Source organism: Globicephala melas, chromosome 5 (genome assembly GCF_963455315.2).
Source record: "Globicephala melas chromosome 5, mGloMel1.2, whole genome shotgun sequence".
In the NCBI taxonomy this organism is placed as follows: domain Eukaryota; kingdom Metazoa; phylum Chordata; class Mammalia; order Artiodactyla; family Delphinidae; genus Globicephala; species Globicephala melas.
Window position 1 is genome coordinate 108,543,623 of NC_083318.1, and position 16,894 is coordinate 108,560,516.

Sequence of the window (16,894 nt, forward strand, 5' to 3'; positions counted from 1 at the left end):
TTTTGTCCCTGGGACAGGGGTTAGTAGGTTGCATGTAGTGGAGAGGGTTGGAGTGAAACATGGTTTGTGTAGATCAAGTAGTGAAGGCTCTTTTCTTATTTACCAAGTGCAGCTGGGCTGGTGGGCTGTGTATTCACAGGTGTTACTCCAAGGCAGTAGTTACTAGAAGCTACCTCACAATTAGTTTTCTTATTATGATGAATAAGATATATCCTTTGTAAATAGTTTTCTCTTTGTTATGTAAACAAGGTAAAATTACAGTCTGAATATTAGTATTTGGTTGTTGGGGAAATCTGAGTAGGTATTTTTAAAAGTTAAAATGCTAGACGCCGACGTATTTAAGATTATGAAACATTTTTCCTGCTTTATAAAACAACAAGAATGTATGGTGCTGTCTTCACTGCTTGTTTTCTTCTAGTTATTTTATTAAAGTTAAAGCATTTAGGAACCCCAGAGGAATTTTTTTTTTTTTCCTGATTCCATTTTAGTGGAACACTCCATTTGCTTCTCCAGGCAATTTGAATATTAAGTATAGGATAACCACACCATTTTGGTTTGTATTTGACTGTGAGAAATAGGAGGTGATATGAAGATGCACTTAGATTCCCAACTTTCGCTCAAGTTACTGCCACGACTTCCCTTGCTTGCAGTTTTCCTTTCCCTTTGTTCCTGGGAGACAGCTCTGTTGGATCTGCCTCCTTATCTCATTTAGCTGGTGGTAGCCCATGGAAAGTAGCCATAGCCATGTTTTAAAAGGTGGACAGTTAGACTCTTGTCTAAACTAGAGGAATCCTATCAGTTCAGGGACTTGGTGACTAATCTAGTGCTGAGAGACAATTCCATTTTATACAGTCCTTGGAGGCTGTGCCAGAGTTAAGGACTGGATACACTGTCACTATCACACACCGTCATTGCTTCCCAGAATTGTCCTTGCTGGATAGGCAGGGAGCTGCTGTCTGAGGTGGAAGCGGGAAGTGTTTGAGTAAATATGGAATTGCCAGTGCTAATTCTGTGGGGTGGCATGTGGGCTTCTTTCCTCAAAACATTCCTGGAATTATCACTTAAAATTGCGGTCATAACAAGGGGCAGGGATTGTGGAGAGAAAGAGGAAGCATTGCTCACTACCCAGTCTTTCTATTGTATTCCCTTTCCCCCATCAAATTACAGTCAAAATGAAATGATATAGTGTCTGGGCTTTGCTTCAAAATAATACCAAAGGGGAGAATAGGAAGGAGGGTATAGATTGGCCATGAGTTAGTTGCTAATTGTTGAAGCCGGGTTATAGGGACATGGGGGTTCGTGGGTATTCTATGTAGTTTTCCAAGTATGTTTAAAGTTTTCCATAATAAAAAAAAATTAAGTTGTAAAGAATATGAACAGACACACACACACACACACACACACACACACACACACCACCCAAAGTTGGAAATGAGAGTTTTCTTTACATACCTTGGTCTTGTTCACTAGCTCCTCAGTCATCTAAGTGCTGACTTCTCTTCTGCATTGAAATTTATTTTCTCTGTATTTTGGTGCTATTGAAATTACAGGAAATTCAATAAGGACATCATGTGCATTTTGCTGGAGTTAGAATTTATCTTAATCAATATTTTAGGCAGTGTTGCTAAGCAGTGGTCTATATAAAGAGGAGAGAACGTAAAAAGAATTATATTCAGAATGAATGAGGTATGTAGCATAACTTCTATCCTTTTTTTCCCTTCAGGCTTCTTCGCTCATAGATCTTTATCTTTGCATGCTTTCTGTTTCTTTATCATTTAGAAATTAGATAAAAATCATGAATATCCATGTAGAGTAGACTGTGAGTTAAACAATTCTTTGGAAAGGAGCATTTTAACTGAAATAATATCTTACTTATTTTACAGACATTAAAATAAATAATGGCTGAGGTAGTTTATCCTCTTATTCGCTTACTTGTAAATTTTACAGTGAATCATTTATTTAGCCCATAAACAACACACAAACAGATTTAACATCATCCTCTTTAACTTGACCTGCAATAAAATAGCTTAGACACTCGGTTTAATAGTTGAATTGCTGTATCAGTTTTGCTTCGGCTTGTGAACCTTAAACTCTTTCTAAAACATGTTTATCCCTAATTTCCCTAGCCTGTCTGCAAGTTTAGATTTTATTTAATTGGTTTGATCTAAGAAGGAAGTGGCTTCAAGTGGTGGTTTTCATCCCTTTTACCATCCCTGTCTCAAGGTGTTGAAGTGGTGCTTTGGAACTCAGCCAGATGGCTCTAACACAACCAATGGCAAAGCTCAAACCTTTTATAGTGCAATTTGCCCAGCTTATATACCTGATCTCTTGATTTGTCTCCCTCAAGGTTACTATCTCAAAAGGGGAAATTTATATCTCTCCTGTTTTTTTCTGAGGATTCAGATGGAGGAATAGGGATTTAGTATTTAATTGCATTATCTTATTTAAGAAAGAAGTTTAATCAAAACTAAGCCTTTCAGAACAATGCAAAGCTATCAGTGAATTCTGCTGCATTTTAAATTAAAAACTAGAAAGCCAGCTAGATGAAATGTATCATTTACCTAAAGGAGAAGTCATCATAGTGTTCAGTAGGAAAATTTCCAGTATACAGATTTGACAGGTGCTTTATATTTCCCTTCCCTTCAAGATGAAACCATAAACAGAACTTTTAGATATGTCTTATACAGATTAGCTACCTCCTTAAAAACAAACATACTGAATTTAAGTCTGTTTCCCCTAGTGACTCTTGAGTTGTGAACACAATTATTGTGTTATACATACAAGGCCGCAGGAGTGGACTGAGTACTAACAGCAACAGAGCTAGATGTGTTCATGTGTTTATGTGAGTGTGTGTGTGTGTGTGTGTGTGTGTGTGTAAAATGCACTTTTGATATGCTGTTTATCTTGAGGTCATTTGCCTTAATAAGTATGGCAAGAAGAATATAAAACTATTTGATTGCCAAGGCAGAGATGCCCTTCTAATAAGTAGGATGTCAATCTGAGATTGGCTCGTTTTCCTTTTTGTTTGTTCTTGAAACGCTTCTTCAGGATCATTCCCAACAACATTTTATTTTTTCAACAACATTTAAAAAAATCACCTAGTACTGTGTTACTTCGAAAGAAAATGTCAGTCACCCATGTGTATAAATCTTTTAACTACAGTAAACAGGGGGAAAGCTCTCACTGTTTCAAAATTACTTTATTTTGGAGCAGCTCCAAATTATTGATTATTATAAACATAAGACACTTTAAACTCTTGATCATTATAAACATAAGACACTTCTACAGATATAACCCTAAGCCACAATTTCTTTTAAATCCTCTTAAACTATAACTTTTGAGAAGAGTAGAGGTATAATAAGTATTTTTAAAATCCCATTTTTTAATGTTAACATGGGATTAGCCTTCTACAGTCTTACCCAGCATACCTTTCAAATGTTTTTGCTTGTTTGTTTGTTTGTTTGTTTTTGGGCAGTTTCTTAAACATACCCTTTGGACCACTAGACTTATTTGGCATTCCTGAACATGCTATATATGCAAATATGATATTAATGAGAAAAACCACTTTTGGTCCTTCATTGTATTGGGCTTTTCTTTGAAAGCATATTGGAAACTATCAAAACTCTTAGGACAATCTTTTTTCCCTCTAGTCACCAAAGATATATTCTAATGGGAGTCTATGGCAATAATATAAATTAGAAATTCCAGACTTTCTTAATGTTAAGAGTCAAGGACAGTGGCAGTCAAGAATTGGTGCTTATTAAGTCCATACTTAAGTTTGTTTGAACTTGCAAACAAACTTAAGTAAGCAGAGCTTGCAGAGAGGCCAACACCCCAAAATTTCACTGTAAGTGGCAAGAGATTTTAAGACAGATCTGCCTAATTTCAGAAAAACCCTTTCTTTCCATGCGCTATGCTGCCCCCTATGGTAGAGTTTGGCAAACATTACTAAACAAGATCTTCAGCAGAATTTTAAGTCTCTAGGTTCTAGGCTTTGGAGTATGGTGGTTTTCTAATACCATATCACATTTGAAATCAACAGAGCTATCCTTTAGAAAGTACAGATTGCTTAGTTAAATGCTTTTCTTTGTGATATTTTAACAAGTACTGTAGTGAAGTTATGAGGGCTCAAGGCTAAAGTTATAACAGGAAGAAGTGACAATGAAATTTGCGACTGGATAACAGATATCAATTCTCTCTGGATTCCATCAAATGTGCTTCTTAATTAGTGGTTGTGTGCCAGCTATTTCTGTAAGTTTGGTTAGTCTGCCTGCAAATTTGAAATTCAACTTGCTTCCCCGAATAGAAATGCCCATCTCTTCAGTTTTAACTCCCTGTGTCCACAGTCTTTTATATATATATATAATTTTTTTTTTTAAATCTTGTTTCCTGAAGAGATGCCCAGCCCATACTAAAGACTTCTTTTCCATGTTTAATGTAGAGTATCAACTCATTTTCTACTAAAATGAAAAGCAAATGAGATTACCATCAGGCCAGATCTTGTATCCTCCTGATCTTCTCATGAAGAGAACCATGTTTGAGCACCGATTTCTGCTTCTTCCATGTCTATCATAGTGCGTTTTATTTGTTCTCACATAACTTCATTCCTTATCTCAAGTTAATATATCTTTTTTGCCATCCTGATTGTTAGATTTCTCCTGGTAACTAAGCCTTTTTTTTTTTTTTTAGCTGTGCCGCACGGCACGTGGGATCTTAGTTCCCCAACCAGGGATCAAACCCACACCCCCTGCAGTGGAAGCGCAGAGTCTTAACCACTGGACTGCCAGGGAAGTCCCTAAGCAGTTTTTTTAAAATCCTTTTTCCCTCAAATAAGAAATAAGTGTTTAGTAAAAATATGTATATATTCAAAGAAGCAGTATGTTAGTGTATAAGAGGCCTGAGACTTTCTTGTCTCTAGATTCAAAACAATAGAGGAGCTAGGGACAAGGATCACTAACCAGTCAGGGGATCAAAACTACAGTTTTGTTTCTAGTCCAGCATTTTTCAGCTGCTCCCTTGAGCCAGACCTACTGGCAAACTTTGTAGGACAATGTGGGTAACAACTGAAATCAAGTAGGGTTCTAAATTCTACTTTATTTAGGTAGAGTTCTAGAGAGCGATGGCCATGTCATGAAGTCCCTGGCCTTGTCTTGTTCTTGTAAGACAAAGAACCAAAGTTTAAATTCTGTTAGGTGGAGAGAGGTCCAGAGATCAGTCATCTTGAATAACATCCACTAGGAAACATAGCCCAACAAATAGCCATGCCTCCTGCATTTGTGAAGGAGAACAGACTGGAAACATTCACTCAGCCCAGTTTAACCCAATTTTAAACATGTGGAGAGGGTGGAAGCGGAGGGAAGGGGACACACTGGAGGAGATGGGTTTCCCCTAACTTAGTAGAGTGAAAAGAGCTTTTCAGGCTTGAACTTGAATTCTGATTTTGCCGCTCATTATATGGCCATAAATATGTAATCCCATTGAACTGTTTCCTTATCTGTAAAATAAGACTATAATACCTACTTCACAGGGTTTTTATAAGGATTGAGTAAAATAATTTATGTAAAGCAAGTAGTGTAGTGCCTGGGACGTGCAAGTAGTTTGCAGATGTAAGCCTGTGACCTCATTTTGTCTGTCTCTTATCCTTCATCCCTAATCTCACAGAACACACTTCATTCCCCACAGAAGATATCAGTCTATGTACTTTTTATGACCTTTAGTGTTCAGTCATCATATCACCCTCTAGTGGAAAAAGTTATTAATAGAGAAATAGATAAATACTTTTAAAAGGATGCTCAGGAGGAGTGGGAGCATATTATAATAAGTGGGCTGATTTCTGATAAAAATAAGAATAGAACAAATTTCCACGGGGATGCTTTTCACAGATCATCCTAGTTGATAGGTAGGCATCATTTCCTTCTATTAGAATTTGTCAGTTTCTCTAAATTTTCTTCTTTAAAACATCTGTATACTTTAAATGCTTTGTGAATTTTACAACTGGATGCCCAAATGAACTTTAGTTTATGGTCAATTTCTAATTAATTCCTGTTAGTGCAGTTTTAAAAATACTTATTAACATTATTTTAAACCATAATAGCTCTCATGTTGGTCATGTTTAAATCTGTTATCCTGTTCACTGCAAATAATTAATTAATTATGGATTTTAATTATAGACCAAAACAAATCTTCCCACAGAATGGAGAATTTAAAAAATTTTTAATAGTGTTCCATTGATTTGTACTTTATGCAGATGATAACCTTCTCTGAAGTATCCACAAATACCAAAGATAGTTATACTCAAAATGTTCCTGAGGCAGATTATTTCATATGTATATAATAAAAATGAACTGATGTTTATTCATGTTGTCTTTGTTGGTGATAAGGAAGAGGGTATGAAAAGGATAAAGGGGTTCTGTTTTTACTTTGGTAGGTAACTCCAAAATTAAGTTTCAAGGGCCCATCATTCACCCAGGCCTCAGTCCTGCATTTCTACCTGTCTCTTGGGCATTGTCACCTGAGCGGTCCACTGAAAGCTAAAACTACTACTGTATGTATTTCTTCCTACCAGTTTTTAATTTTCCTCTTTAGATTTTCTAGTCTCTTAATATCCTAGTCTTCTGTTCATTTGGTGAAAAAATGGTTTGACTTTTTCTTATCGTCTGAGTCTGTGGGTTTGCTGAAGAGTTTAACACATATGAACACTTGATCTTCCTTTTTCTTACCCCCAGGCACTTGTAAGATAAAAATTGAAGGGTCATGTTTAAAAATCTTAAGAGCATCTTTGCTTAATGTTTCTGTTTGCACCAGGCTATAACGCCATGTCCTTGACAATGTGTTGCCAGTATGAATTATTGGATGAATTTTTAAAAATGAATTTTTGTTCTGTGTGGATCAGTAACCTCAATTTTAAGTATCTGGTGCTCCATTTCCCCCTGATGAAGCCAAATCCATAGGTGGACACTTGAAGTGTTTCACAATCTTACCAATTTTTTTCTACCTGATTTCATCTCCATTTCTCCCCTTGCTTTTAATAAACTCTAGCCAGATCCTTCAAATTCCAGGCCAAATTCCATCTGTGTCTTTACACCTTCCTAGAATTAGAAAATTCAATTCCTTGAACCCGTTGTTGGTTCTCTATGTTACAGTTCATTTGGTGTTACCTTGTGACTCTTGCGGTAAGTTTTATCTTGAGTTGACATTTAATTCTTTTATTTTTTGAACAGTAGAAATTTGATGTATTTGTCTCTAGTGCTGATTCAGGTTGAGAATTGAAGTTTCACAGATTGCAATGTGAGCAATTCTCATTTCACCTCTTAAGATGTACCCAAGCTAGACTATAAATTATAAATAAGCATGCCATTTAAGTTTAGTTTAAAACTCAGATATTCATTATAAAGATAGTTACATTGAGGAACATTATAATAACAATTAGCAGTTGACTCCCCGGAGGAGAAGTTAAAACCCTAGTTTAAGAACTGTGTTGCTAAGATGCAGAAATCAATTGCGGGTAACTTATACAGTCATTAAAAGTCATATTTTTACAGGAAATTTAATAACAGGAAAACCTTAAAAATATAACATTTACTAAATATATAGAACTCAAAACTATGTATATAATATGATCCTAACTATGAAATAAACATACAATAATCTATATATATATATATGCATGGGAAAAGATCAGAAAGAATTAAACCAAATGTTAGAAATTATCTCTGAATGTGGTTGAGTTATTTCTGTTTTTTCTTATATACTTTTCAGAATTTCCCAAGCTTGTTATAACAGACATATATTACTGTTATTTATTAGGGAAAAAAACTATATCTATTAGAAACCAGTTTTTATTCTACTTACTTAGTCTTTTTAGGTAACTTTCATAATATATAATGCTCCAGTGGAAGACTGGATAAAAAGACATCTTTCACAAGTAAGGGCATTATATAATGATCTCTTCATGAAAATGCAGCTGAATATAGTGGGAAAAAAGCAATGAAATCTTTAAGAGTTCTTTGAATAACCAATTCTTCACCTCTCTAGGACCCAGGTGCCATGCCGGCAATTCTCTAAGGTCACCTTACCACATTATTAGAGGAGGAGTAGTTAGCATGGTGGTATCTTTCTTTGTTTTAAAGACATTTATTTAATATATGGTTTCTTCAGAGTTACTTAGAGTAGCCTTGGCAGCACTTTTGGCTGTCCCTGAAACATGAATATCTTTCATTTAAACATCCTGTGAGCAATTTCAGAATCCATCTTTTTAAATATAATTCTGCAGTGCTTTACCAGGAAGTCACCAGTGCTTTTCTTCCTGTCCCCTGGTCCCAACGCTTCATTTCTTCAAACTGATTAATATATTTAAACTGCTTAGGTTTTCCATCCTAGTTTTAAGTCTCCTGAGATAGAATCCGAAGGAGACCTTTGAGATCACCAAGTCCAGACCTGTGCCCAGTAGCTTTATCAAGAGACTTGGGCTTGAAAATGAAGTCGTCACTAGGGAATACTACAGTGTGAAGTAGCATTGTATTTTTAGACAGTTCTTTATGTGGACATCTATTACCTTTCTTTGGTCCTTTCTCTTCCATGTAGAGCAGTAACAGCCTTTCTTATAGGAGAAGACTGCTGTCATATTCATCCATAATCTTCTCACCAGACTTAATGCCTTCAACATGTTTTCTAGGATCACCATCCTGGTTGCCCTTCTCTGCACAAATTGATCTTGAAGTGTTGTATGCTGTAGTCAATGGAGGTGCTGCTCAGGTGTAGTAGAGCCAGACTATTCCCTGTTCTTACTCTGAACCTCATCAGTGCAGTGGCAAGCTGCACTGATAAAAATGCTACTACTACTAATAAACCACTTACTGAACACTATTTACTATGTGCTAGGACACTGCTAAATACTCTCCATATATAACCTCATTTAATCTCAACAGTCCTGTTATGTTGGTTCTGAGTTTTATCTCCATATTAGAGGTGAGAAACAAGTGAAGAGAAGTTAAGTAATTTGTCAGTGGTCAGTCATGTGGTAAGTAGTGGAACTAGGAATTTGAGCCTAGATCTCATTCTGGGTCCAAGTTGCACTTTTGTTAAAATTTGAAAATTCAATGAAACAGTAATTTTGGGAGGAGGGGAACAGTAAAATAACCCATAAAGCCAGCTAGTATCTGTTTTTATCCCCCCCGCCCCAAGAGTTTCCCTATCTTAATCTCTACTCCCATGCTATATTTATTATGACTCATTTCGTATTATATTAAATTTGTTTTCCTATCTCCCTCCTATTCAAGCCTTTTGATTTCTTATCTTGCCTAGAGTACTTATCATGTGTAAGGCACCCATATACCTAATAATTTGTCACTAAATAATTAGTGAATAAATTTTTATGTATTACTTGCCAGTCCTTAACCACACAGATACATATTTTGCATAGCTAGGGTCAGTGTATATACTGTTTCTCATTTCTGCTGCTTCTAACATCCATGTGAAGGTTTTTGTGTAGGCAGAAGTTTTCATCTCTTTTGGGTAAATGCCAATGAGCATGATTGCTGGATAGTATGGTAAGAGTATGTTTAATTTTGTAAGAAATTGGCAAACTCATCCAGAGTGGCTGTACCGTTCAGCATTCCCACCAGCAATGAATGAGAGTTCCTGTTGTCAGCATTTGATGTTGTCAGTGTTTTGGATTTTGGCCACTCTAATAAGCATGTAGTAGTATTTCATTGTTGTTTTAATTTGAAATTCCCTAATGACATAGGATATTCACCATCTTTTCATATGTTTACTTGCCATTTGTATATCTTCTTTGGTGAGGTGTCTGTACAGATCTTTTGCCTGTTTTTTAATCAGGTTGTTTGTTTTCTTATTGTTTAGTTTTAAGACTTCTTTATATATTTTGGATAACAGGCCTCTATCATATTGTCTCTTACAAGTATTTTCTCCTAATCAGTGGCTTGTCTTCTCATTCTCTTGACATCGTTTTTCACAGAGCAGTTTTTAATGAAGTCCAGTTATCAATTATTTCTTTCATAGATTGTACCTTTAGTGTTGTATTTAGAAAGTCTTCATCGTATCTAATGTCATCTAGGTTTTCTTCTATGTTATTTTCTAGGAGTTTTATAGTTTTGTGTTTTACATTTAGGTCTATGATCTATTTTTAGTTAGTTTTTGCATGTGCATGTCCAGTTGTTCCAGTACCATTTGTTGAATAGGCTATCTTTGTCCCATTGTATTGCCTTTGCTCCTTTGTCAAAGATCAGTCAGTTGATTATATTTATAATGTAATGTAGGTCTGTTTCTGGGCTCTTTATTTTGTTACTTTTTTTTTGTATCCACAACATCTTTCCCCAGCATGACCTGTGTAAGTCATTGTTGGATAGCTTTCCTCTGTTGAATCACAACCCTGGTGTATAGGTTAGGCAGGTAATATTAGACAGACTTGTGTGCTGAAAAGAATAGGAGGTAAGAAGGCTTACCTGCTCTCTCTCATCCATTAACCTCCTTGAGCCTCAGTTTCTTCATCATTAAACAGGAATAGGATACCTGACCTTATTGCAAAGTGTTGTGTGGAGTTGAAATGACAAGATGAATGTGAAATGCTTTGCAAGTGTTAAAAAGTTGTGCAAACATATGTGTCATTTTTATCATCCTTATTATCTCCATTGGTGACATGATCATAAGCAAGGCACGGATTATCCAGTGTTGCCCTTGCATATTTTTGCTTATTCATTTGCTTACTGGGTTTCTTCTTCCCCAGTTGAGACATGCATCTTTGCTCTTGTGATCAGTGAAGGATTCCTTCCAACATGATGAGAGGTGAACCTAAATGATGATAAGCTAATTACTACAAGTTTTAAGACCTACTTACTGTGGAGAAATGCTTGTGCATTATCAAGAAAAAAAGTTTGGAAAGGAAAATGAGGACATTTTGTCCCTTTGATTGATTTGTCTATTCTTCTTCCAGTACCACACTGTCTTGATTAGTCAGTCCTCTGCCTCTGACTTTGTTGCTTTCTTTCAATATTGAATTGGCTATTCTGGGTCTTTTGCCTCTCTGTATAAACTTTAGAATCAGCTTATCAATATCCACAAAGTAACTTGCTGGGATTTTGATTGGGATTACATTGAATCTATACATCAGGTTGTGAAAAACTGACATCTTGATAATGAGTCTTCCTATCTAAGATCATGGACTATGTCTCCATTTAGTTAGTTCTTTGGTATCTTTCATCAGAGTTATAGTTTTCCTCATAGAGACCTTGGACATGTTTTGTTAGATTTATGACTATTTCATTTTGGGGGGTGCTAATGTAAAGGGTAATGCATTTTTAATTTCAAGTTTACTTGTTTATTGCTGGTATATAGGAAGGTGATTCCTTGCTATGATCACTTATTAGTTCCAGTAGTTTTTTTCTTGTTGTTGATCCTTTCTGATTTTCTTCATGGATGATCATGTCATATGTGAATACAGACAGTTTTATTTCTTCCTTCCTAATCTGCATGTTCCTTATTTCCTTTTCTTGTCTTATTGCATTTGCTCGAACTCCCAGTATGATGTCAAAAAACAGTAGTGAGAGAAGACACCCTTGCCTTGCTCCTGATCTTATTTCCTTCAGCTTGTTTCTGCACTACTGTCTGCCTCAGCAGCAGCAGTTTATTTGACATTTCTGAGAACAGAGGAATTCAGACTACTTTGATACCTTTGCTTAAGCTTTTTCCTTCTCTTTTAAATGTCTTCTTCCCTCTGTAGCCTCTTTCAAATTTCTGTCCTTCTTTTTAAGATCCATTTCAAATCTTACCTCCCTTACAAATATTTCACAGAACTCCGAGCAAAATTCTGTATCTCCATTAGGTCTTTGTTTTTAACTTATATTGTGATAGTTGTAGTCAGCTTCTTTTTTTTAAATTTATATATATTTAGATTGTTGATGCTCTAGATCATTAATTCATCAGATTGTAGATTCTCTAAGATTCTGCTGTGTCTTACAGGACTTTGTACTTTGCATGTAGAAAATGCTTAAAAATTGAATTCAGTTTTCAGAAAACAAAATCTTATGTATTTTTATAAACACAGTCTAGTTTAATCCTGTTCCACTTAATGTGAATGTTTATAGGTTTTTGAACCTAAGTACAAGACTTTAAATTTGTTCCTATTAGATTTTCTATCGTTATTTGCCATCATGCCTCCATCCTCACTGAGTTCACATTTTGGCTCCTTTACCAAGTTCTTGTTTGTTTGTTTTTTTTAAAAATAAATTTATTTATTTTTGGCTGTGTTGGGTCTTCGTTGCTACGCTTGGGCTTTCTTTAGTTGTGGCGAACGGAGGCTGCTCTTCATTGTGGTGCATGGGTTTCTCATGGCTTGTGTGGAGCATGGGCTACAGGTGCGTGGGCTTCAGTAGTTGTGGCTCGCAGGCTCTAGGGTGCAGGCTCAGTAGTTGTGGCGCACGGGCTTAGTTGCTCCACGGCATGTGGGATCTTCCCTGACCAGGGCTCAAACCCGTGTCCCCTGCATTAGCAGGCAGATTCCTAACCACTGTGACACAAGGGAAGTCCCCAAGTTCTTGTTTACTAAGATTATTTTGTATTAAAATTCTGTCTTCCAGCATTTTCATTGTTCCTCCCACTTTTGTAGTTCTCAACACATATGCATCCACATTCAAATAATTAAATCAGTGATATCTTCAGTGAGGAAATGAAAGCTAGGCTGAGACCTATAGGATAGGAATTAGTGTTGGGAGGCTGTAAAGAAATGAAAATGAGGAGTTGTAACTTTTTTGAATAGTGGCAGAATTTTTAGAAGTAATTATAAAACCTTTCTAGGTGACTATTTGAATATATTCCACATATCTATATGGGTTAATATTGGGCAAATTTGTTTAAATTTTCTTTGTTTGTATCCTGTCTTTTTCTAGTGATTTACTGATGGCTAAGTCGTACTTTGAGGGGTCATTTGTAGAGTTTCCAGGCTGTAGTCAACTTACTACCTTGACATTTGGAGGATTGATCTCGATACCAAGTACAAGAACTTCAGATCTTTCTGTGGTTTCTGAAGTTTTAACTCGGAAATATTATTTGCTTAAAGTTATAGGAAGTGAATGACAGAGCTGGAGTATAATTTAGATCTTGCTCATATACCAGTCGCCACCTTCCCCGTACAAAACTCCAATATATAAACAATAAATATATATTTTTAAAACATGTAATAAACTTAGGTCCATTTTGAAATTAGTGTTTCACCAACTTTATTTAGACAGTAATAATCAATTTTATGTAATAAAAAATAATAATCCATTTTTCACCAGTGCTTACAATCTTAATCTCCTCTGAGTCTACTTTTTTACTCTTGACTCTTGTCCTAAAATGTCAATCCCATCTTTGACCTCTCTTCTGGGGAATACAGTTTTCATGTATTTCATTGCTTTGGTTGCTGTAATGAATGTCATCTATAAATTATGATAAAGATAAAAACGAAGTTGGATGAATTATAGAAGTAGAATACAGAGAAAGGAAAATACGATTAGAGAATATGGATTAGTTGTGTTCTAAATACCTACCTAATTTGTAGTCATGACACTATTATTTTTGTTTCTTCTTTGAAAATTTCCTTAAATTTAATACTGTTTAGTTTTAATTGAGAAATGTTGTTTCTTCTCTGTTTAGAATTGGGTTTTTTTTATGGAAAATCTTTTTATGGAAATGTTTTTATGGAAAACATTTAAGAATTCTTTCAGAATCTTTTGGATACTCCAAACATGGATGGTAGTTCAAAAGAAAGCACATAGAAGTAAAGCCACAGAAGATACAAACTATTTGGGTTTTTGTAGAAGTCACAAATGAACATGTTTTTAACATACTTACTAAATCAGAGAAAGTATTATTTTTTACTATGAAATGTCATATATAAGAGTTAAGAATTCATCTGTTTCTTCATTGAACACTAGAGGGCCGTATGGTACCTTATTGTTGCTTTTAACATGTTTAAATATAGTTAGTAAGTGCTTTTTTCTCTTATACTTTGTGTTCTAGTACACTATTCCTTGCTCAGAATTAGAAGTTAATATTTGGAGTAGTTATGTGCCCTGTCATATAATATGTGAGATACCTAGTGGTGTCTTTTTTTTTTAACCAGCAGCTAGCATATATTCATTTTGCTATTTTAAAACAACAATGCCAACAAAAAGTGAACAAAAAGCGAGCCTTGGGGTGACAGTACATATGTGCCCAGACTTACTGTGCTTTGGGAATATGTGTATGCTTTTTGAAAATTTCTCGAGTATATGCACATAAGTGCATTAAAAACAAAAGTCTTGTCGTTAGTTGCTCTGGGCATCCTCATCATGGATGTGAGAAAAGAATGATCCGTCCAGTCCAAGATGCTATCTTTCTTGTTTTGATTTCCTCTTTTGTTAACATAGAACGTAATATTGCAGCATAGAGCCAGATCATCCTGAACTAAAGAATATTTGACCAGATGATTCTTCTTCCTCAATTTCTTTTAGTTGCTTGGGGTGAAGAAATGAGAAATATAATCTACAATTCCCAAACAGGTGGTGTGAATGAGTGAAGGAAGAGTCATGACTGAGCCAGTAAGATTGCTCAGGCTCTTACGAACCGCAGGGCACATTTGTGCAGGATCCAAAAACACTGACTTTGAGCCACGTTTGATCTCTGGATTACTATTTATCTTTGATAGCTTCTGAAAAAGAAATTCAACATCTTAAGTATAGCCTTGGTTAAATTTTTATTTCCCCCTCAGACGTACTTTAAAGAAAACTACTCGTTATTAATTTCTATATTATGTTTTGGAGGGAAAATAAGGGCGTTTTCTCTTCAGCTACTATTTATACTTCCCTCTTTGTGAAGGAAGATTAGAATGAACTCAGCAGAAACACATTGTTTATACCTAGAGGAGGGCCTGATCATGTGACAGAGAGAACGTGCAATAATAGTTGAAGACTTCAAAGAACCTTATCTTTTGAGTTTCTCTTCCTTGTATTTGTTAATTTTAATGTCTTAAATTATTTCCTCAGATTAGTTACTATCAATATAATGAAGTGACAAAACTTCGATCTTTAATTCTAAATTACACTGAGGAGTTAGTCCTTTTGAATATTGATGAACTTCTTTTCAACTTAGTCACTGCTATGATAAACAGTATTCTCTAACTGATAAAGTTATATTTTGTATATGTTTGCTTTTTTTGGAATCATTACCATTTTCTGAAAACCGCATTTATTGCTATATTTTTACAGCTAACATTAGCCTAAGTGATTAAACACTGAGCTAGAATTCTGATCTTTTTGCTCAGATAATGAAATTTGCTACTAATAGAATAATTTATTTGGTGAATGTTAAATGGTCAGTAGTGTAAAACGTGGGGAAAAAAACCAGATCAGTATCTGGATATGGTGAAAAACACCTGAACTTCTCCTTGCTAGAGAAGGAGAGGTATTAGATGCTCTTGATGGATTGAAGACATTAAAATCCTGCCTCTGTAACATGTTTCTGGATTTTTTTTTTTTGCGGTACGCGGGCCTCTCACTGTTGTGGCTTCTCCCGTTGCGGAGCACAGGCTCTGGACGTGCAGGCTCAGCGGCCATGGCTCACGGGCCCAGCCGCTCAGCTGCACGTGGGATCTTCCCAGCCCGGGGCACGAACCCGTGTCCCCTGCATCGGCAGGCGGACTCTCAACCACTGCGCCACCAGGGAAGCCCTGATCCTAGCTTTTATGGGAGTGGGGAGAGGAAGGCGTGGGGCACAGTACTACTGTAAATGCATACAACCACCATAAGGGTGTCATTTTTCCAAAGGTTAATGGGGGAGGGGCAAGTGCAGGCTTGAGGGTATGGGGTATTTCACAAAGGTTTGGGAAAATCTGGTTAGTATGAGTACTAGAAATGTTTCTAGAATACCATTCACCTGTCTTGTAACTAGTTTCCAGCAGTGATTCCTGGACTATGCTGAAATGATTTTCTTCCAGAAAATCTTCTTAATCTCATTTCCCCTATCACAATTTATAGGAGACACAAACCCAAGGCATAGGGGCCAGAAAGGTAATTTAAACGAATGAAATAGACTAAATATAAGACCTGGGGAGCCAAAGCATCTCTAGATAAAGGGGATGACTGAAAATTGGGATACTGATATTACCATATTTTCCAATTTTTCAAAAGTCACTGGAATTCCAGATTTTTCAATGATAATTTCTCAATTTTTTGTATGTTGGCATCCATATTTTTTAAATACATTTCTGTGGGCTGGTTTGACCTATAGACCACCCGTTTCTACTAGACATTATATGTGGAAGAAGAGTGCTGTTCATCACTCATTGCAGAATTAAAATAGTTTGCATCTAGTGCAGATCCATTAAGGGCATTGAGTTGGTTGGAGTGGGAGAGCACCATATGCAGAGCCCATTAAGTGTTTTAGCAGGGACCTACGGACTTTTTGCTTTATGAATTTAATATACTGGTTTTAGGTATTGAACTGCCAAATGAATTAGCCTCGTTTGAAAGAAATATGTATCCTAACTTTCACAAGGAATTTGAGGTGACCTATATATAGGAGAAACACATATAATAAAATAATCAAGTGTACATGAAAATCAGAGCCAGGGAAAATAGTGGAGTAGACTCTGAAGACAAGGCCATGAGAAGAAGTAAGGAATGAATTATGATGAGTTGGAGTAAGCTGTTCATAGGTTACAGGTTGGCCACTCATAAGGACCAGTATTCTTTAAAGTGTGACCCATCAGAAATATCTGGAATGCTTACTAAAAGTGCAAGTTGCAGGCTTACACTGCAGAACTACTTAACCAAATCTCTAAGGGTGGGATATGTATTTTTAACAGGCTCCCACGTGATTCTAATGTAGACTAAAGTTTGCAGAACATTGGACTGTTAGT

At 35.9% G+C, this 16,894-nt stretch overlaps 1 protein-coding gene across 2 annotated transcripts in view; it reads left to right on the plus strand.

Annotated features, from left to right (window-relative positions):
• The window catches only part of FBXW7 (F-box and WD repeat domain containing 7), a 206,897-nt gene that overhangs the window by 115,481 nt on the left and 74,522 nt on the right, over positions 1 to 16,894 (plus strand). The gene's annotated exons all lie outside the window — the stretch shown is intronic.